General features: G+C 40.6%; 9 non-coding genes across 9 annotated transcripts; all 9 read right to left on the bottom strand.

Annotated features, from left to right (window-relative positions):
- Nucleotides 1-5,505: 5,505 nt before the first annotated feature.
- Nucleotides 5,506-5,577, bottom strand: trnaa-cgc (transfer RNA alanine (anticodon CGC)). Its single transcript has one exon. It is a non-coding gene; the product is annotated as a tRNA-Ala (tRNA).
- A 452-nt stretch (nucleotides 5,578-6,029) lies between these two features.
- Nucleotides 6,030-6,103, bottom strand: trnat-ugu (transfer RNA threonine (anticodon UGU)). The gene has a single exon. It is a non-coding gene; the product is annotated as a tRNA-Thr (tRNA).
- An 8,176-nt stretch (nucleotides 6,104-14,279) lies between these two features.
- Nucleotides 14,280-14,353, bottom strand: trnat-ugu (transfer RNA threonine (anticodon UGU)). Its single transcript has one exon. It is a non-coding gene; the product is annotated as a tRNA-Thr (tRNA).
- Nucleotides 14,354-15,317: 964 nt separating this feature from the next.
- Nucleotides 15,318-15,391, bottom strand: trnat-ugu (transfer RNA threonine (anticodon UGU)). The gene has a single exon. It is a non-coding gene; the product is annotated as a tRNA-Thr (tRNA).
- Nucleotides 15,392-16,458: 1,067 nt separating this feature from the next.
- trnat-ugu (transfer RNA threonine (anticodon UGU)) lies at nucleotides 16,459-16,532 on the bottom strand. The gene has a single exon. It is a non-coding gene; the product is annotated as a tRNA-Thr (tRNA).
- A 1,059-nt stretch (nucleotides 16,533-17,591) lies between these two features.
- trnat-ugu (transfer RNA threonine (anticodon UGU)) lies at nucleotides 17,592-17,665 on the bottom strand. The gene has a single exon. It is a non-coding gene; the product is annotated as a tRNA-Thr (tRNA).
- A 1,073-nt stretch (nucleotides 17,666-18,738) lies between these two features.
- Nucleotides 18,739-18,812, bottom strand: trnat-ugu (transfer RNA threonine (anticodon UGU)). Its single transcript has one exon. It is a non-coding gene; the product is annotated as a tRNA-Thr (tRNA).
- Nucleotides 18,813-19,889: 1,077 nt separating this feature from the next.
- trnat-ugu (transfer RNA threonine (anticodon UGU)) lies at nucleotides 19,890-19,963 on the bottom strand. Its single transcript has one exon. It is a non-coding gene; the product is annotated as a tRNA-Thr (tRNA).
- Nucleotides 19,964-21,040: 1,077 nt separating this feature from the next.
- Nucleotides 21,041-21,114, bottom strand: trnat-ugu (transfer RNA threonine (anticodon UGU)). Its single transcript has one exon. It is a non-coding gene; the product is annotated as a tRNA-Thr (tRNA).
- Between the last annotated feature and the right edge of the window lie 250 nt (nucleotides 21,115-21,364).

Raw genomic sequence — 21,364 nt, 5'->3', positions numbered from 1 at the left:
CTATTAAAGAACTGCTTCATTGACACTTCAATACAAAAAGCGGGCATTCCAGCTTTCCCAGGTTGCTTAGAACACATCAATGTGATCTGGCAACAAATTCAATCAGCTAAAAAGGAGAGGAAGGAGCTCCATGTGACATTCCTGGATTTGGCTAATGCATATGGTTCAGTGCCACATGAACTACTTTGGGCAGCATTTGATTTTTTCAGTGTACCGATGACAATAACAAATTTAGTGAACGCCTATTTTGGAGATTTGCAATTCAGTTTTTCAACTTCAGAATTCAGCCCTACATGGCAATGCCTAGAGGTTGGAATAATGGCAGGATGCACCATTTTCTCCACTGGCTTTTACCATGGCAATGGAAGTAATCATTAGGGCATCAAAATGGGTAGTAGGAGGAGAGCGCTTGGCTTCTGGAATGCGACTACCACCAATTCCAGCATACATGGATGACATGACAACCATGACTACAACAGTAGCCTGCACTAATCGATTATTGGGCAAATTAACCAATAACATTGAATGGGCACGAATGCAATTCAAGCCCACTAAATCAAGGAGCATCTCTATAATTAAAGGCAAAGTAGTAGATAAAACATTCTTCATTAATGGTGAGGCAATACCAACAGTGTCTGAGAAGCCAGTGAAGAGTCTTGGGAGATGGTACGACGGGGATCTAAAGGACACAGTTCGTGTGGGAGAAGTTAGACAACAAGCAGTGGAAGGGTTGAAGAGCATAGACAGCTGCGCTCTAGCAGGTAAACTAAAACTCTGGTGCTTTCAGTTTGGTCTACTGCCGAGGTTGCTGTGGCCACTGACTGTGTACGAGGTTTCTTTGACAACAGTAGAGAAGCTGGAAGCTTTAATCAGTTCATACATCAGGAAATGGTTGGGAGTTCCACGTTGCCTCAGCAGAGTGGGACTTTATGGTAAAGGAATACTGCAGCTACCAGTCTCTGCTCTAACCGAGGAGTTTAAGTGCGCCAAGGTCAGACTGGAAATGATATTAGTAGAGTCACGCGATAAATGCGTAAGGGAGGAGGCAGCACCTGTGTTGAAAACTGGAAGAAAGTGGGCAGCAAAGAAAGCTGTGGAAGATGCAGAAGCTGCCCTTCGAATTGGTGATATCATGGGGCACGTTCAGCATGGAAGAGGGGGTCTTGGTTTCAGTTCAGCTCCTCCTACATGGCACAAGGCAGCCCCAGCTCAAAGGAGGAAGCTGGTAGTCAACGAGGTGCAAAAGCAGGAGGAGAGGATGAGGTGTATAAAGGCCATTTCCCAGGCCAAGCAGGGAGAATGGATGAGATGGGAGAGTGTGGAACAACGCAAGATTGGCTGGCAAGACCTATGGTCAATGGAACAGAGCAGGATCAGTTTCCTCATCACGTCAACATATGATGTTCTCCCATCACCACAGAACCTAAACCTCTGGGTAGGAGAGGATCCCTCATGTCCTTTGTGTTCATCACCTGCAACATTAAGGCACATTTTGACAGGATGTAAGGTGGCTCTTAGCCAAGGACGGTTTACTTGGCGCCATGACCATGTCACGTTTTCACTTTTCACGTTCTCTTTTATTATATTATTCGCTCTGCACACACTCTTAACTCAGGGGAGACGTTAAGGAGGACAGAGATGTTTAAAACTCCTAGTGGTTTATGTTCGAGCACTGGACGAGCGGTGTGTCCTTAAAACCTTTTTATTTAATCAAGAAAATCACTCAGACTCATTTATTCAAAGTTTTACAAATCAGAGCCACATCAGCGCTCCTTCGTTTTATTAAAATGCCTTTAATATTGGTTTAGTAGTTTGCGCATACTACCAAAACCCGAAAACATGTAACAATAATTAGCAATCCTAAGTTTATTACAAGCTTCAGCATTTAATACTTCAATAACATAATACAATTATATGTATTCAGTGCAGCCCTCAGGCTGGTTAAGCACAAAGCCTACAAGCACCCACTGCTATGTTTTAGCACATTCAATATAACACTCTTAATACTAAAACATTGTTTCAAAACCTCATAGCAATGTAACCAATAAATGCGAGATACAATAATACCATTAATATGCTTACCTCCTATTATAAGGAAGAGTAGCGTGAACAAAAGAGAAGGACTGTTCTGTAGAGATCTGCAAAGGATGGACCACATAGCTCTGCCAAGCTTGATTGTGGTGCCCTAGTGTGATCAGCCCAGGGTTTTTATACAATTTTCGTCCCATTGAAAGCAATGGGAAGCCCCAATTAGATCCAGTCATCAATCTATATGGACACTCCTTATCTCTTGGCAAACAGTAATCTCTAAAGAAGTTAACCAACTCTTCAGACTCAATTAGAGTCATATGTCAACAAATCAACACTAGCCCATGTTCTCATCCACTCATTCTTGGCCCCCCTCCTTCATCTGAAAAGTTAGGTGAAGCAGAGTTCACAAAATCCCTGCTACCTTGATTCACTACTTAATATGGGTGCATTATAAAAAGGACTGGTGTTTTAAATATATGCAACACCAATATAAGAAAAGTGGTGTTTTTTGAATATATGCAACACCAATAGTTATATCATAATATAGCAGTTATAGATATAATGATTATAATTGATTACATGAACTTGGCTTTCAAAAATATATTTCCTCATGTCACCTCACTCTCAAATTAATTTCCTTCTTTCCTTACAGGTGTGTGTTTAGCAGGTATTATAGGGAACTTCCATCTTATATCTTTTTAATGTAGAGTTTTCTCCTTATGGAAAACCTAACTATTTTACTGAGCTGTAAAGCTGTAATGTTTTTCTCCTATGGGCCCCTGGTAGCTTGAACTTAATTGACATCCAGATGACCCTGTATTTTTCAGCTATACACATACTGGCTAAAACCAGCTTGCCGGAGACACCTCTTTTCTTGCCAAGTTTAATAGTGATTAATGTTCCCTAGAACTTTCCTTACACCTGTATCGTACGTGCTTGTTCCGCCCGGCAACTAACTATCTTAATATATTTTGGAATTAGACCATTTCTATTCTGTCCTTCCTTCTTCTAAATTGAAAAATACTTCTAGCCTTGACACCGTAAATTCCTGATAAGAGAATCCCCGCTTCTCTTGCCAATGAAGACCTCTTGGCCTCAAGCACTGATCCCTCCAAGGGCAGGCTTGTAGAAAGTTCGATAAAGCAGGTTACACAGAGTTTACTTTTCCAAAGCCTATCTTTTGCTTATAAAGTTATTCCTCAATATTTTTTCAATCTTTTTATTTTGTATGTTCACCACAACTTTTCTTTATGCTGCATCCTTTAACTTCAGAGTCAAACTAGTACATTACTTCTTATAGCGTATGGCTGCTAACCTTATTACTTTCTGCTAGCAGCAGTATATCCGCAATATTACAATAGGATTTTATTCAATTTTTCTGCTCTCTATTTGTGGTGTATCTTCTGACAATGCTTATTTTTCTTAAGTTATAGTCTGCTTTTACTCTAGGTTGTTCTTACTCACCTACTTATTTTAAAACTGAATTACAAGCAGAAACCTACTCAGAGCGAGGTGTTTTAATCCTTTTCTGTTTTTCTCTTTCCCTTAAGAATACTTCTAACTCCTTTTCCCTTTATATTCAGAAGTTATAATTCTTGAATGTAAGCACACAGTAATTCTTTTCATTGAATTAGGACTCAGTTTTTAACTATGCTCATCTTGATAGAAAACAGCTTCAGGTATGCTATCATATTAAGCAAAGTGAATCATATGATCTTATACATAAAAATTGTTCATAGTATTTCATACTAACAATAATTATCACTACCTATGATTATATGTTACCACAACAATCTATACCATTTAAAACAAACATTTTAACATACATCTATTAGCACAGCATTCTTAAGTATTTAAGCTGAAAAACCATTAAAAATTACAGCCCTCAATTCTGGAGCTGTGCCTATCTTGATAAGAGACTGCTCAAGGCGGGCCAGTGTATCAAGTTGTACCAGATTCTGTTATACGGTCTTACAGAGAGAGCACTTTACAGTATTTGTTACAGACTAAAGATTATTCAAACATTACAAATGGTTACAGCACATATCATCTCATTAATACATTTCATTTTTAAATCATCTAGTCCATGTCCAATGTTTCAGCTCGTTCCCAGCAGGACTCCACTTCTGTCTTGGGTTCAGCTCGGGTCGGCTCTGCAAACACCACAATACCTATTTTGCTCTACATTATTAGTGGGCAGACTTAATACAACTGAATCTGAATCAATCGAGGAGCCGTGAACTCTAGCCACTGAAATTCTCCATGAAAAGGAATCCAATTTCTTACTACACATAATAACTGGTTCGAGGTCACCCGTGACAACCAGGTGCTGCGATGTTTGGCCTTAGCATTGGAAGACAAGCGTAACATGACCAATAAGTTGTCACCTGTTCCATCAAAACATTACACACAAAAGACAACATTCCTCCGCCCAGGAGAGCAACCACCAAGAAAAGGTATTAAAACCAATCCTCGCCCAGGACAACTGGAAGCTGCTAGAGACTGGAAAATGCTGGCAGATGTTGGTCAACGGCTTATTTTTCCACCTGAGATTGCCACCTCTAACCTTCGACCAGATATTGTCTTGTGGTCTGGATCAGCACGCCTTGTTCACCTGGTAGAGTTAACAGTATCATGGGAGGATGCTGTAGATGAGGCGTATGAGAGGAAGAAACTGCGGTATGCTCAACTAGCCACTGAAGTGGAACAGCGAGGATGGAGAGTTCGGGTTTACCCAGTGGAAGTGGGTTGTCGAGGATTTGTGGCACACTCTACAACCCGGTTTCTCAGAGACGTCGGATTCAGTGGCCAAGAGTTGCGTCGCACAGTGAAGAACTTATCTGAAGCAGCAGAGAGGAGCAGCAACTGGCTGTGGTTGAGACGGAAAGATTCTGGCTTGGGATCTCAAGCACAATAGAAAGAAAGAAATGCTGATGTACAGGTAAGTAAGCTGGGCTGAGTTGAGTGGGGGACAGAGGGGGGTGATGCTGGGACGCCAGAATCACCGTCGAGCCCTCTTGAGGTGTCGTGGGCTAGTCGACGAAACACTGAGAATGGAAGGTGCCCACTTGAAAACCCCAGAGATGTACCCTACTTAGCTCAATCCAGACGGTTGTCATGCTGATGCGCTGGGGAGGCCGCACTGTGGTTGATCCCCGGAGCCAGCATCGCAGCCGTTGTGTGTGCTGATGCGCCAGGGAGGCAAAATAAGCTGATCCCTGGAGCCAGCATTACACTTCAGCCATTAACACCAGACAGAAGGATATCTACATCATCATATGGAAGGAAACGTAAATGGATGGAGACACATATGGATCACATTAGTTTACTGTAAAGCTACGTCTTAGTTGGTGCTTATCTTGGCGAGAGCCGAGTTCAAATCAGCATGAAGTTTTATCAACTACTCTTGTGTAATGGAAATCAATAAACAACAAATTGTGATTTCATGGAAGGTCAGGGTAAAGAAATACCATCTGGAGATGCCGGGGATTGAACCCGGGGCCTCACACATGCGAAGCATGCGCTCTACCACTGAGCTACATCCCCTGTTGTCATTGACCACTTGCTTTGTGCAACTGGCCCCTTTGATTTCCAGAGCAAGCTGTGTGCGCTGCTTTCCATCCTGAAATGTGTTTTTTTTAATGTGATTGCTGCATGGAGGACGAGGTGGCCGAGTGGTAAAGGCCATGTCTTGCACTGTGCTCTGCACGCGCAGGTTTGAATCCCATCCCCGTCGTTTTTTGGCACGTTTTCCTCCGTGGCCTTGGCTCCGTCTACCTCAACTTTGCCGTGCCGATCATAACGGTACAGGGCTCTGTGGCGCAGTGGATAGCATGTTGGACTTTTATGCTGGTTGTGTGGTGTGATTCAAAGGTTGCGGGTTTGAGTCCCGCCAGAGTCGTGAATGTTTATGTTTGTTTTTTTTTATTAATTAGTTGTGTTTTTTTTTTTAGAAGAAGAAGACGGTATGCATTTAGCTTTGGGACAAGAATTAAAAGAGGCACTGCTGGGATTCGAACCCAGGATCTCCTGTTTACAAGACAGGTGCTTTAAAAAACTAAGCCACAATGCCCCACACGTGCCAACTGCTCGATGTCTCCTCCAGGTGCTCTATGTGGTGCACTTGTTTTGTGTGTCGTACTTATACGGCAGGATGCTGCAGTTGTGAGTTGGAGGCTCCCCGGGAGCTGCTTTTTCAAAACTTGCAATCTGGATACAAATGATCTGGATTTGTAATCCTATATTTTGTGATTGAGATTACTTTTTAAAATGCTGGACTTTTTAATCGCAGTTATTCATAATATGGATAATCCAGCAGTGACATTTTCTGAACAAATGGATCAAAATGATCCAGATTACAAGTTTTGAAAAACCGGCTCCTGGTGCATATCTCTTTTGTGTCTCCCTCTGGTCCTGTAATTTTGATTGATTTAGCTTCAATGACAACATTAATCATGTGAAACGGAGGAGATAAGAAGACTTTTTTTGTAATGGTATGGCTAATAGATGGATGGATAGAGAGAAGGAGAGAGTTAAAAAATAATATTTATTTTTAGAAATCAAAATATAGATAGAGAGAGAGAAAATATATACATATACAGTGTATTTATAATTAAAAATCTAAAGTTAGATAGAGATGAATAAAATAAATAATATTGACAATTATAAATCAAAAGATAAATAGATAGATAGATTGATTGATTGATAGATAGATAGATAGATAGATAGATAGATAGATAGATAGATAGATAGATAGATAGATAGATAGATAGATTGATTGATTGATTGATTGATTGAATGAATGAAACCAGAAAGGGCTGGGTGATGGAAGAGTGAAATGTGTTTTTTTTAATGTGATTGCTGCATGGAGGACGAGGTGGCCGAGTGGTAAAGGCCTTGCCTTGCACTGTGCTCTGTACGCGCAGGTTTGAATCCCATCCCCGTCGTTTTTTGGCACGTTTCCTCCGTGGCCTTGGCTCCGTCTACCTCAACTTTGCCGTGCCGGTCATAACGGTACAGGGCTCTGTGGCGCAGTGGATAGCATGTTGGACTTTTAGGCTGGTTGTGTGGTGTGATTCAAAGGTTGCGGGTTTGAGTCCCGCCAGAGTCGTGAATGTTTATGTGTGTTTTTTTGGATTAATTAGTTGTGTTTTTTTTTTAGAAGAAGAAGACGGTATGCATTTAGCTTTGGGACAAGAATTAAAAGAGGCACTGCTGGGATTCGACCCAGGATCTCCTCTTTACAAGACAGGTGCTTTAACCAACTAAGCCACAATGCCCCACACGTGCCAACTGCTCGATGGCTCCTCCAGGTGCTCTATGTGGTGCACTTGTTTTGTGTGTCGTACTTATACGGCAGGATGCTGCAGTTGTGAGTTGGAGGCTCCCCGGGAGCTGCTTTTTCAAAACTTGCAATCTGGATACAAATGATCTGGATTTGTAATCCTATATTTTGTGATTGAGATTACTTTTTAAAATGCTGGACTTTTTAATCGCAGTTATTCATAATATGGATAATCCAGCAGTGACATTTTCTGAACAAATGGATCAAAATGATCCAGATTACAAGTTTTGAAAAACCGGCTCGTGGTGCATATCTCTTTTGTGTCTCCCTCTGGTCCTGTAATTTTGATTGATTTAGCTTCAATGACAACATTAATCATGTGAAACGGAGGAGATAAGAAGACTTTTTTTGTAATGGTATGGCTAATAGATGGATGGATAGAGAGGAGAGAGTTAAAAAATAATATTTATTTTTAGAAATCAAAATATAGATAGAGAGAGAAAAAAATATATATACAGTGTATTTATAATTAAAAATCAAAAGTTAGATAGAGATGAATAAAATAAATAATATTGACAATTATAAATCAAAAGATAGATAGATAGATAGATAGATAGATAGATAGATAGATAGATACTTTACTTTTCAAAATACCTTTATTAACTACTCACAAATCTTTAACATTACAAAGAAACACATAAAAACAAATACATTAATACATAGTCAAATATTTACATTTTTTTTTTTTTTTTTTTTTTTTTTTTAATTAAATAAATAACCAACAACAGCAATTTACAAATAAATAATTAAATTCCCACCATCTGTCTCACAAAGTGCACCAGCAATACACCAATTCGATGAAAACATTTCCAAATCATTCACCATACTGTAATATTTAAAATCCAGTTTAATCCTACTGATAACCAGCATTCTAAAAACAGTAACTGCATTGATTTCACCAACACCAGCAATATGAGCTTTTCTAGTTTTTAAAATAGAGAGCTTGGCTTGTCCTAGCAGGAAATTTGCTAGCTGACACACATATTTTTCCTTTTTTGTGTAAGCTACACCAAAGATAAAAACACACTCAGAAAAATCCAAGCCTAGGTCAATAAACAGGCGCCTTATGAGAACAAACAAAGGGGCTAAACGGTTACAGAAAACAAAACCATGAAAAACAGTCTCTCTTTCTATACAAAAGGGACATTTATCTGTTATTCCTGGGTCTATGATGCACAGGTAAGCATTGACAGCGATGATGGTGTGCAGGAGTCGCCACTGCAAGTCCCCTGATCTCTTGGGTAGAGGAGGTTTATACAGGCTCCTCCAGGCCGGTCTGGCCTGCTCTCCCACCTCCAACCGCTCCCTCCAATGTGTGTCTGGAAGTTCTTGTAACTGTCTTTCATGACACAATTTAACACACAATTCATATAATTTTTTGCCTTCTGTATTTGCCAGGGGGAGATCTGTCAACTTTTCCATTTTTAGCAGGCGACCTTCATCTTCCCCACTCAAGGGGGCCAATGGGGAAATCAATAAGGAGGGGAACGGGGTCTCAAGTAAGGCCTGGTTCTTTGCTGAGAACCCATTTTTCAAAATGTCATCCTGCTCTCTAGACAGGGCTGCTTGAATCTGACAAAGTAACCTGCCACCTACTCTCGTAGAATGTAAACCCAGAGCTAAGGACAACTGTTGTGGACTTTTCCATTTTGCCCTATTCACATCCACAACGTGCCGAAGCTTTATAACCCCAGCTTTCATCATTGATTTTGTAAACGACTGAGACTCTGTTAATTTTATTCTAAATCCAGGATTAAAAATGACAGGTTCCTCAAGCAGCCAATAGAAGTCAAGAGTTCCCTCACCTCTTTTAACCCTCAGACTCTGCCATGCCCTAAGCAAACTCTGGTAAAACGGTGGCAGATTGGGCGAGTTGAACAGGGCACTATCTAGGAGGAAAAGCTGTTTGTCCAGACCCAGCCCTCCAGCTTGATGCAGTAAAAACTGAGCTACATCAGTCCAGGGAAGTTTCTCGCTGCTATACAGCAGTTTTTTAACTGTTTGCAGCCTGAAAGCTTTGAGTCTACTAGACAAGTCCATCAAACCTTGCCCTCCTTCTTCCAGCGGCAAAAACAACACACACTGCCTCAACCAATGCAACCCGTCCCAGAAGAAACTTAAAAACTCTCTCTGAATTTCTTTTAAAAGATCTTTCGGAGGTTCCATACATATAAGCCTATGCCAGAGCATAGAAGCAGCTAAATTATTTATAATTAAGACCCTTCCCCGGTAAGAGATCTTTTGCAAAATCCAACGCCATTTCTGCAGGCGCCCTTTTACTTTCTCCAAACACCCCTCCCAGTTCTTCCTGACTGCCCTCTCATTCCCTAAGTATACTCCCAAATACTTTATCTCCTCTTGACTCCACTGCAAGCCACCTGGCAGAACTGGGATCCCACATCCCTTCCAATCCCCTATTAACAACCCTTCACTTTTTTGCCAGTTTATTTTGGCTGAAGAAATTGCTTCAAAACATTCCTGACTTTCATACAATTTGTCAACATCTGCTTGACTCTGAATAAAAACAGAAACATCATCTGCATAAGCGGAGACCTTAATTGGTTGAGCTAGGCTACCTGGGATAGTGAGTCCTGTTAAAACCTGTCTAAGTCTATTGATAAGCGGCTCAATAGAAAGAGAATACAACATTCCTGAGAGAGGACAACCTTGTCTTATACCCCGGCGGACTGGGAAAGGTGCACTCAGCTCCCCATTGATCTTCAGCAAACTAAAAATGTCACAGTACAGGGACTGTATTTGAGATATAAATCTCGGGCCAAATCCGAAGGCTTCAAATACCTTCCATAAATAACTGTGGTCGACTCTGTCAAAGGCTTTTTCTTGATCAAGAGAGATAAGCCCAGCAGGGAAACTAAAGAGCTTAGAGGCAGCCAATATGTCTCGAATTAAAAAAATGTTGTCAAAGATGCATCGGTTGGGCACACAGTAGGTTTGGTCAGGGTGTATAACAAGACCCAAAACAGTGCTTAGTCTTCTGGCCAGGGCTTTGGACATTATTTTGTAATCTGTGCATAACAAGGACACAGGTCTCCAGTTCTTTATATTACACAAATCCCCTTTCTTGGGTAATAGTGTTATCACTGCCTTCCTGCAGCTCATAGGCAGCACTCCTTTCTCCATGCATTCATTTAGAACTGCGTACAGGTCATCCTTCAATAATGTCCAAAAAGCTTTAAAAAATTCAACAGGCAGCCCATCCATTCCTGGAGTTTTTCCCCCTTTTAGCCCCTGGAGGGCATCAGAGAGCTCTTGCAACGTTAGGGGAAACTCAAGTGCTTTCTTTTCCTCTTCAGCGAGCCTTGGCAGAGCCTCCAGGAACCGCTGTGTCGCTTCAGCCTGTTCCCCAACCTCCATTGTGAACAGTTCCGAATAGAAATTCACAGCGTGTCGCCGAATCTCCCCAGGCTCCCTCAGCTCTTCCCCTGTCGAAGTTTTTAAACAGTGAATGACTTTCCGCTCTGCTCTCTTTTTTTCCAATCCAAAAAAAAACTGTGTGGGTGCATCGATCTCAGCTATATGCTGCATTCGGGACCTCACCAGCGCCCCCTGCATCTTGACATTCAGCAGTTCAGCCATCTGCTGTTTTTTGTTCTTGAGGTCTTGAATCGACCTACTACTGGGATTGGACTGTAGAGCTCCCTGAAGCTCTAACATATCCCTCTCCAGCTCTTCCAGAGCCGCAGTCATCCTCCTTGTGACATTAATAGTGTACTGCTGAGAGAACAATCTGATCTGCACCTTCCCCACATCCCACCACTCAGCCAGGGAAGTAAAAGCAGTCTTCTGCTCTCTCCACCTTTCCCATAGAAAACTCATACATTCTTTAAAATGGGTATCTTTTAAAAGCTGAGTGTTAAAATGCCAGAAAGACTTTCCTGGCTTTTGCAAGGGAACCATTACACTTAAAGTTAAAAGAGAATGATCGGATAACCCAGTTGGAGAAATAAAACACTTGGTGACCAGATTAAAATGCTGTTTAAAAATATAAAAGCGATCCAACCTGGCCAAGGAAACATTATTATTGCAGTATTTGACCCATGTATACTGTCTCATTGAATTGTTCAATTGTTTCCACACATCAGTCAAGTCATGCTTTTTTAAAATCAAATTAAGTTCTGAAGCTGACTGAAGGTGTGGCTCAGGATGATTACGGTCCTCCATGTGGTTAACTGTGCAATTAAAATCACCAGCTAAAACAACCCTATCTCTGCCACTGCAGCCATTTAAAACTTGATCTAACGTCTTAAAAAACCGGACCCGCTCTCGTCCATCATTCGGGGCATATATGTTTATAAAAACAAACATGTTTTCCCCTATCTTTAAGTCAACTTTTAACAATCTCCCTTTCACCACTTCAGTAACAACAGGGGGAGACTGAATAAAACCTTTTGAAAACAGCACGGCCACCCCAGCGCTTACATTGGAGCCGTGACTAAGAAACACGTCCCCCTTCCAGTCACCAACCCAGTCGACTTGGTTATTAAAATCAGTATGTGTTTCTTGTAAAAAAACAACATTACATTTTTTCTGATCAAGGTATTCAAATAAAGCAGCTCTCTTCAGCTCATCTCTGCACCCATTAATATTTAAAGACCCAATTGTGAACGAATTCATTTTAGTGTGAAAAGGAAGGAAGGAAACTGGAAAAAGAAGAACCAGACACACTGACAAGAAGGTAAAGAAATTCCAATCCATTTAATCACTAGGTTTTTTTTTTTAACTGTTTACTGACTCTAGCGATCAGGTTTTTCAAACGCCAACGCTCTTGCTCAGTGAGGTCGGAGCCTGACGCTTTCTGTGAGGTAAAACGTGCCGCTAATAAAAACAAAGAGATATTTGGGAAATGGTCTTCAATATTAATCCCTCTTCTACCCTTCGTGATTTCCAAGAAATCTTTTATGTTACTGACACTGTAGCCAGTTCCAGAGAGAGCCGAGTCTGATGTTTGGGAACAGTCAGTCAAAACTGCCTCCTCTTCACTGTCTATCTCTGAGCTCTCTTCGGGAGTTTTGCTGGCAACTCTAACACTCCACGGCACTGTTGTTTTACTCTTCCCAGGCGCCGCTTCACTTTCCTCAATAACATTAGCTCTTTTCTTTACAGTTTCATCATCTTCCCGTTTCCTCTGTCTTTTCTTTTTCGGAGTTTTGAACTTAAACTTTTCCCCTACCGTTTCTACATCCATTTTTTCTAAAACTGAATTTATTTTACTTTCATCACCTGCTGTTGGATTTAACTCTACAGCCTCAACCACACTCTCTGTTTGTTTGACCTCTACAGATTTAACAATACTCTCAGTTTGTTTGAGCTCTACACACTCAGACGTATTCTGTATCATTTTACTGCAACCTGCTTCCACAGCGCTGTCTACATCAAGAGCTGACTGTTTTTCAGCGCTAGTTGTTGCCGTCTCTCTGCTCTGTTTTCCAGTCACTGCCAGCTCTCCTACATTCACCTCAGTACTAGCTTCTTGTTCCAGTCTCTCATCCCCCTGAGTTTCTGTCTGTCGGCTACTTTCGTTACCTGCATCTGCAGAATTATTAGAGCCGTTCCCAATTTCTTTCCCCTCCTCTCTCCTCTCTGTTTCTTTATGCTCACTCTTTTTCCCCTTGTCCTGTTCCGCCGTGCTAGCCTCATTTTCGGGACAGTTTTTAACAACATGCCCCTCTTTCCCACAACCAAAACACCTCATGACATCTGTAGTCGCAAAAATAATATAACTATTCTCGTCTATTTTAAATTTGAGGGCTACGTTCAACTCCTGACTCATGTCATTTAAAATCATGTTAACTTGCCTACGGAAAGAAACGATGTGTTTCAGCTTCGGAGATTTACACCCCAAGGGGATTCTCTTTGGACTCGAAACAATTTTCCCGTGTCTAGAGAGTGCATTCTCTAACACGTCATTCTTTAAAAAAGGGGGAACATTTGAAAGAATTACTTTTCTGGATGGTAAAACCAGAGGTAACACGGTAATAAATGTCTCATTTACCACAATTCCCTTTTCAACAGCTTTAGTAACGAGATTGATTTCATTCAGAAAAGCAACAATTGAACCATTCATTCGAGATGCAGACTTGATATTCTCGCATCCGACAACTTCACCTAACGCTAAAACACATTGCTCCAATGACACAAACCCCTCCGTTATGATCTTTACTCCATGACGGCGACTTAACTTTTCAAAAGAAAAGTTTGTGGGAGCTTCCCTCCCCCCGGAACTGGCCATACTGGCCTATTCAAGCTGACAAAAGTCAGCTAAATTTTTGAAAACACCCAAAATAAATAAACCTAAATAACACTTATATCCCAAAAAAAAGAAAAAACACATATCACTCACCTACTCTCTCCACAACCCCTCCTGCAGCAGCACACACCCCTCACACTCCCAGCATGCACCAACAGACAGAACAGGTAGATAGATAGATAGATAGATAGATAGATAGATAGATTGATTGATTGATTGATTGAATGAATGAAACCAGAAAGGGCTGGGTGATGGAAGAGTGAAATGTGTTTTTTTTAATGTGATTGCTGCATGGAGGACGAGGTGGCCGAGTGGTAAAGGCCATGCCTTGCACTGTGCTCTGTACGCGCAGGTTTGAATCCCATCCCCGTCGTTTTTTGGCACGTTTTCCTCCGTGGCCTTGGCTCCGTCTACCTCAACTTTGCCGTGCCGGTCATAACGGTACAGGGCTCTGTGGCGCAGTGGATAGCATGTTGGACTTTTATGCTGGTTGTGTGGTGTGATTCAAAGGTTGCGGGTTTGAGTCCCGCCAGAGTCGTGAATGTTTATGTGTGTGTTTTTTTGGATTAATTAGTTGTGTTTTTTTTTTAGAAGAAGACGACGGTATGCATTTAGCTTTGGGACAAGAATTAAAAGAGGCACTGCTGGGATTCGAACCCAGGATGTCCTGTTTACAAGGCAGGTGCTTTAACCAACTAAGCCACAATGCCCCACACGTGCCAACTGCTCGATGTCTCCTCCAGGTGCTCTATGTGGTGCACTTGTTTTGTGTGTCGTACTTATACGGCAGGATGCTGCAGTTGTGAGTTGGAGGCTCCCCGGGAGCTGCTTTTTCAAAACTTGCAATCTGGATACAAATGATCTGGATTTGTAATCCTATATTTTGTGATTGAGATTACTTTTTAAAATGCTGGACTTTTTAATCGCAGTTATTCATAATATGGATAATCCAGCATTGACATTTTCTGAACAAATGGATCAAAATGATCCAGATTACAAGTTTTGAAAAACCGGCTCCTGGTGCATATCTCTTTTGTGTCTCCCTCTGGTCCTGTAATTTTGATTGATTTAGCTTCAATGACAACATTAATCATGTGAAACGGAGGAGATAAGAAGACTTTTTTTGTAATGGTATGGCTAATAGATGGATGGATAGAGAGGAGGAGAGAGTAAAAAAATAATATTTATTTTTAGAAATCAAAATATAGATAGATAGATAGATAGATAGATAGATAGATAGATAGATAGATAGATAGATTGATTGAATGAATGAAACCAAAAAGGGCTGGGTGATGGAAGAGTGAAATGTGTTTTTTTTAATGTGATTGCTGCATGGAGGACGAGGTGGCCGAGTGGTAAAGGCCATGCCTTGCACTGTGCTCTGTACGCGCAGGTTTGAATCCCATCCCCGTCGTTTTTTGGCACGTTTTCCTCCGTGGCCTTGGCTCCGTCTACCTCAACTTTGCCGTGCCGGTCCTAACGGTACAGGGCTCTGTGGCGCAGTGGATAGCATGTTGGACTTTTATGCTGGTTGTGTGGTGTGATTCAAAGGTTGCGGGTTTGAGTCCCGCCAGAGTCGTGAATGTTTATGTGTGTTTTTTTGGATTAATTAGTTGTGTTTTTTTTTAGAAGAAGAAGACAGTATGCATTTAGCTTTGGGACAAGAATTAAAAGAGGCACTGCTGGGATTCGAACCCAGGATGTCCTGTTTACAAGACAGGTGCTTTAACCAACTAAACCACAATGCCCCACACGTGCCAACTGCTCGATGTCTCCTCCAGGTGCTCTATGTGGTGCACTTGTTTTGTGTGTCGTACTTATACGGCAGGATGCTACAGTTGTGAGTTGGAGGCTCCCCGGGAGCTGCTTTTTCAAAACTTGCAATCTGGATACAAATGATCTGGATTTGTAATCCTATATTTTGTGATTGAGATTACTTTTTAAAATGCTGGACTTTTTAATCGCAGTTATTCATAATATGGATAATCCAGCAGTGACATTTTCTGAACAAATGGATCAAAATGACCCAGATTACAAGTTTTGAAAAACCGGCTCCTGGTGCATATCTCTTTTGTGTCTCCCTCTGGTCCTGTAATTTTGATTGATTTAGCTTCAATGACAACATTAATCATGTGAAACGGAGGAGATAAGAAGACTTTTTTTGTAATGGTATGGCTAATAGATGGATGGATAGAGAGGAGAGAGTTAAAAAATAATATTTATTTTTAGAAATCAAAATATAGATAGAGAGAGAAAAAAAAATATATATACAGTGTATTTATAATTAAAAATCAAAAGTTAGATAGAGATGAATAAAATAAATAATATTGACAATTATAAATCAAAAGATAGATAGATAGATAGATAGATAGATAGATAGATTGATTGATTGATTGATTGATTGAATGAATGAAACCAGAAAGAGCTGGGTGATGGAAGAGTGAAATGTGTTTTTTTTAATGTGATTGCTGCATGGAGGACGAGGTGGCCGAGTGGTAAAGGCCATGCCTTGCACTGTGCTCTGTACGCGCAGGTTTGAATCCCATCCCCGTCGTTTTTTGGCACGTTTTCCTCCGTGGCCTTGGCTCCGTCTACCTCAACTTTGCCGTGCCGGTCCTAACGGTACAGGGCTCTGTGGCGCAGTGGATAGCATGTTGGACTTTTCGGCTGGTTGTGTGGTGTGATTCAAAGGTTGCGGGTTTGAGTCCCGCCAGAGTCGTGAATGTTTATGTGTGTTTTTTTGGATTAATTAGTTGTGTTTTTTTTTTAGAAGAAGAAGACGGTATGCATTTAGCTTTGGGACAAGAATTAAAAGAGGCACTGCTGGGATTCGAACCCAGGATCTCCTGTTTACAAGACAGGTGCTTTAACCAACTAAGCCACAATCCCCACCCGTGCCAACTGCTCGATGTCTCCTCCAGGTGCTCTATGTGGTGCACTTGTTTTGTGTGTCGTACTTATACGGCAGGATGCTGCAGTTGTGAGTTGGAGGCTCCCCGGGAGCTGCTTTTTCAAAACTTGCAATCTGGATACAAATGATCTGGATTTGTAATCCTATATTTTGTGATTGAGATTACTTTTTAAAATGCTGGACTTTTTAATTGCAGTTATTCATAATATGGATAATCCAGCAGTGACATTTTCTGAACAAATGGATCAAAATGATCCAGATTACAAGTTTTGAAAAACCGGCTCGTGGTGCATATCTCTTTTGTGTCTCCCTCTGGTCCTGTAATTTTGATTGATTTAGCTTCAATGACAACATTAATCATGTGAAACGGAGGAGATAAGAAGACTTTTTTTGTAATGGTATGGCTAATAGATGGATGGATAGAGAGGAGGAGAGAGTTAAAAAATAATATTTATTTTTAGAAATCAAAATATAGATAGAGAGAGAAAAAAATATATATATATACAGTGTATTTATAATTAAAAATCAAAAGTTAGATAGAGATGAATAAAATAAATAATATTGACAATTATAAATCAAAAGATAGATAGATAGATTGATTGATAGATAGATAGATAGATTGATTGAATGAATGAAACCAGAAAGGGCTGGGTGATGGAAGAGTGAAATGTGTTTTTTTTAATGTGATTGCTGCATGGAGGACGAGGTGGCCGAGTGGTAAAGGCCATGCCTTGCACTGTGCTCTGTACGCGCAGGTTTGAATCCCATCCCCGTCGTTTTTTGGCACGTTTTCCTCCGTGGCCTTGGCTCCGTCTACCTCAACTTTGCCGTGCCGGTCCTAACGGTACAGGGCTCTGTGGCGCAGTGGATAGCATGTTGGACTTTTCGGCTGGTTGTGTGGTGTGATTCAAAGGTTGCGGGTTTGAGTCCCGCCAGAGTCGTGAATGTTTATGTGTGTTTTTTTGGATTAATTAGTTGTGTTTTTTTTTTAGAAGAAGAAGACGGTATGCATTTAGCTTTGGGACAAGAATTAAAAGAGGCACTGCTGGGATTCGAACCCAGGATCTTCTGTTTACAAGACAGGTGCTTTAACCAACTAAGCCACAATGCCCCACACGTGCCAACTGCTCGATGTCTCCTCCAGGTGCTCTATGTGGTGCACTTGTTTTGTGTGTCGTACTTATACGGCAGGATGCTGCAGTTGTGAGTTGGAGGCTCCCCGGGAGCTGCTTTTTCAAAACTTGCAATCTGGATACAAATGATCTGGATTTGTAATCCTATATTTTGTGATTGAGATTACTTTTTAAAATGCTGGACTTTTTAATTGCAGTTATTCATAATATGGATAATCCAGCAGTGACATTTTCTGAACAAATGGATCAAAATGATCCAGATTACAAGTTTTGAAAAACCGGCTCCTGGTGCATATCTCTTTTGTGTCTCCCTCTGGTCCTGTAATTTTGATTGATTTAGCTTCAATGACAACATTAATCATGTGAAACGGAGGAGATAAGAAGACTTTTTTTGTAATGGTATGGCTAATAGATGGATGGATAGAGAGAAGGAGAGAGTTAAAAAATAATATTTATTTTTAGAAATCAAAATATAGATAGAGAGAGAAAAAAAAATATATATATACAGTGTATTTATAATAAAAAATCAAAAGTTAGATAGAGATGAATAAAATAAATAATATTGACAATTATAAATCAAAAGATAGATAGATAGATAGATAGATAGATAGATAGATAGATAGATTGATTGATTGATTGATTGAATGAAACCAGAAAGGGCTGGGTGATGGAAGAGTGAAATGTGTTTTTTTTAATGTGATTGCTGCATGGAGGACAAGGTGGCCGAGTGGTAAAGGCCATGCCTTGCACTGTGCTCTGTACGCGCAGGTTTGAATCCCATCTCCGTCGTTTTTTGGCACGTTTTCCTCCGTGGCTTTGGCTCCGTCTACCTCAACTTTGCCGTGCCGGTCATAACGGTACAGGGCTCTGTGGCGCAGTGGATAGCATGTTGGACTTTTAGGCTGGTTGTGTGGTGTGATTCAAAGGTTGCGGGTTTGAGTCCCGCCAGAGTCGTGAATGTTTATGTGTGTTTTTTTGGATTAATTAGTTGTGTTTTTTTTTTTAGAAGAAGAAGACGGTATGCATTTAGCTTTGGGACAAGAATAAAAAGAGGCATTGCTGGGATTCGAACCCAGGATCTCCTGTTTACAAGGCAGGTGCTTTAACCAACTAAGCCACAATGCCCCACACGTGCCAACTGCTCGATGTCTCCTCCAGGTGCTCTATGTGGTGCACTTGTTTTGTGTGTCGTACTTATACGGCAGGATGCTGCAGTTGTGAGTTGGAGGCTCCCCGGGAGCTGCTTTTTCAAAACTTGCAATCTGGATACAAATGATCTGGATTTGTAATCCTATATTTTGTGATTGAGATTACTTTTTAAAATGCTGGACTTTTTAATCGCAGTTATTCATAATATGGATAATCCAGCAGTGACATTTTCTGAACAAATGGATCAAAATGATCCAGATTACAAGTTTTGAAAAACCGGCTCCTGGTGCATATCTCTTTTGTGTCTCCCTCTGGTCCTGTAATTTTGATTGATTTAGCTTCAATGACAACATTAATCATGTGAAACGGAGGAGATAAGAAGACTTTTTTTGTAATGGTATGGCTAATAGATGGATGGATAGAGAGAAGGAGAGAGTTAAAAAATAATATTTATTTTTAGAAATCAAAATATAGATAGAGAGAGAGAAAAAAATATATATATACAGTGTATTTATAATTAAAAATCAAAAGTTAGATAGAGATGAATTTAATAAATAATAATGACATTTATAAATCAAAAGATTGATAGATACATAGATAGATAGATAAATAGATAGATAGATTGATTGATTGATTGATTGAATGAATGAAACCAGAAAGGGCTGGGTGATGGAAGAGTGAAATGTGTTTTTTTTAATGTGATTGCTGCATGGAGGACGAGGTGGCCGAGTGGTAAAGGCCATGCCTTGCACTGTGCTCTGTACGCGCAGGTTTAAATCCCATCCCTGTCATTTTTTGGCTCATTTTCCTCCGTGGCCTTGGCTCCGTCTACCTCAACTTTGCAGTGCCGGTCATAATGGTACAGGGCTCTGTGGCGCAGTGGATAGCATGTTGGACTTTTAGGCTGGTTGTGTGGTGTGATTTAAAGGTTGCGGCTTTGAGTCCCGCCAGAGTCGTGAATGTTTATGTTTGTTTTTTTTTATTAATTAGTTGTGTTTTTTTTTTTAGAAGAAGAAGACGGTATGCATTTAGCTTTGGGACAAGAATTAAAAGAGGCACTGCTGGGATTCGAACCCAGGATCTCCTGTTTACAAGACAGGTGCTTTAAAAAACTAAGCCACAATGCCCCACACGTGCCAACTGCTCGATGTCTCCTCCAGGTGCTCTATGTGGTGCACTTGTTTTGTGTGTCGTACTTATACGGCAGGATGCTGCAGTTGTGAGTTGGAGGCTCCCCGGGAGCTGCTTTTTCAAAACTTGCAATCTGGATACAAATGATCTGGATTTGTAATCCTATATTTTGTGATTGAGATTACTTTTTAAAATGCTGGACTTTTTAATCGCAGTTATTCATAATATGGATAATCCAGCAGTGACATTTTCTGAACAAATGGATCAAAATGATCCAGATTACAAGTTTTGAAAAACCGGCTCCTGGTGCATATCTCTTTTGTGTCTCCCTCTGGTCCTGTAATTTTGATTGATTTAGCTTCAATGACAACATTAATCATGTGAAACGGAGGAGATAAGAAGACTTTTTTTGTAATGGTATGGCTAATAGATGGATGGATAGAGAGAAGGAGAGAGTTAAAAAATAATATTTATTTTTAGAAATCAAAATATAGATAGAGAGAGAGAAAAAAAAAATATATACAGTGTATTTTATAATTAAAAATCAAAAGTTAGATAGAGATGAATTTAATAAATAATATTGACATTTATAAATCAAAAGATTGATAGATACATAGATAGATAGATAAATAGATAGATAGATTGATTGATTGATTGATTGAATGAATGAAACCAGAAAGGGCTGGGTGATGGAAGAGTGAAATGTGTTTTTTTTAATGTGATTGCTGCATGGAGGACGAGGTGGCCGAGTGGTAAAGGCCATGCCTTGCACTGTGCTCTGTACGCGCAGGTTTAAATCCCATCCCCGTCATTTTTTGGCTCGTTTTCCTCCGTGGCCTTGGCTCCGTCTACCTCAACTTTGCAGTGCCGGTCATAACGGTACAGGGCTCTGTGGCGCAGTGGATAGCATGTTGGACTTTTAGGCTGGTTGTGTGGTGTGATTCAAAGGTTGCGGGTTTGAGTCCCGCCAGAGTCGTGAATGTTTATGTGTGTTTTTTTTGATTAATTAGTTGTGTTTTTTTTTTTAGAAGAAGAAGACGGTATGCATTTAGCTTTGGGACAAGAATAAAAAGAGGCACTGCTGGGATTCGAACCCAGGATCTCCTGTTTACAAGACAGGTGCTTTAACCAACTAAGCCACAATGCCCCACACGTGCCAACTGCTCGATGTCTCCTCCAGGTGCTCTATGTGGTGCACTTGTTTTGTGTGTCGTACTTATACGGCAGGATGCTGCAGTTGTGAGTTGGAGGCTCCCCGGGAGCTGCTTTTTCAAAACTTGCAATCTGGATACAAATGATCTGGATTTGTAATCCTATATTTTGTGATTGAGATTACTTTTTAAAATGCTGGACTTTTTAATCGCAGTTATTCATAATATGGATAATCCAGCAGTGAC

Source organism: Acipenser ruthenus, chromosome 24, assembly GCF_902713425.1.
Source record: "Acipenser ruthenus chromosome 24, fAciRut3.2 maternal haplotype, whole genome shotgun sequence".
Taxonomy (NCBI): domain Eukaryota; kingdom Metazoa; phylum Chordata; class Actinopteri; order Acipenseriformes; family Acipenseridae; genus Acipenser; species Acipenser ruthenus.
The sequence above is the reverse complement of the archived record's forward strand: the minus strand, read 5'-3'. Positions and strand labels throughout refer to the sequence as shown.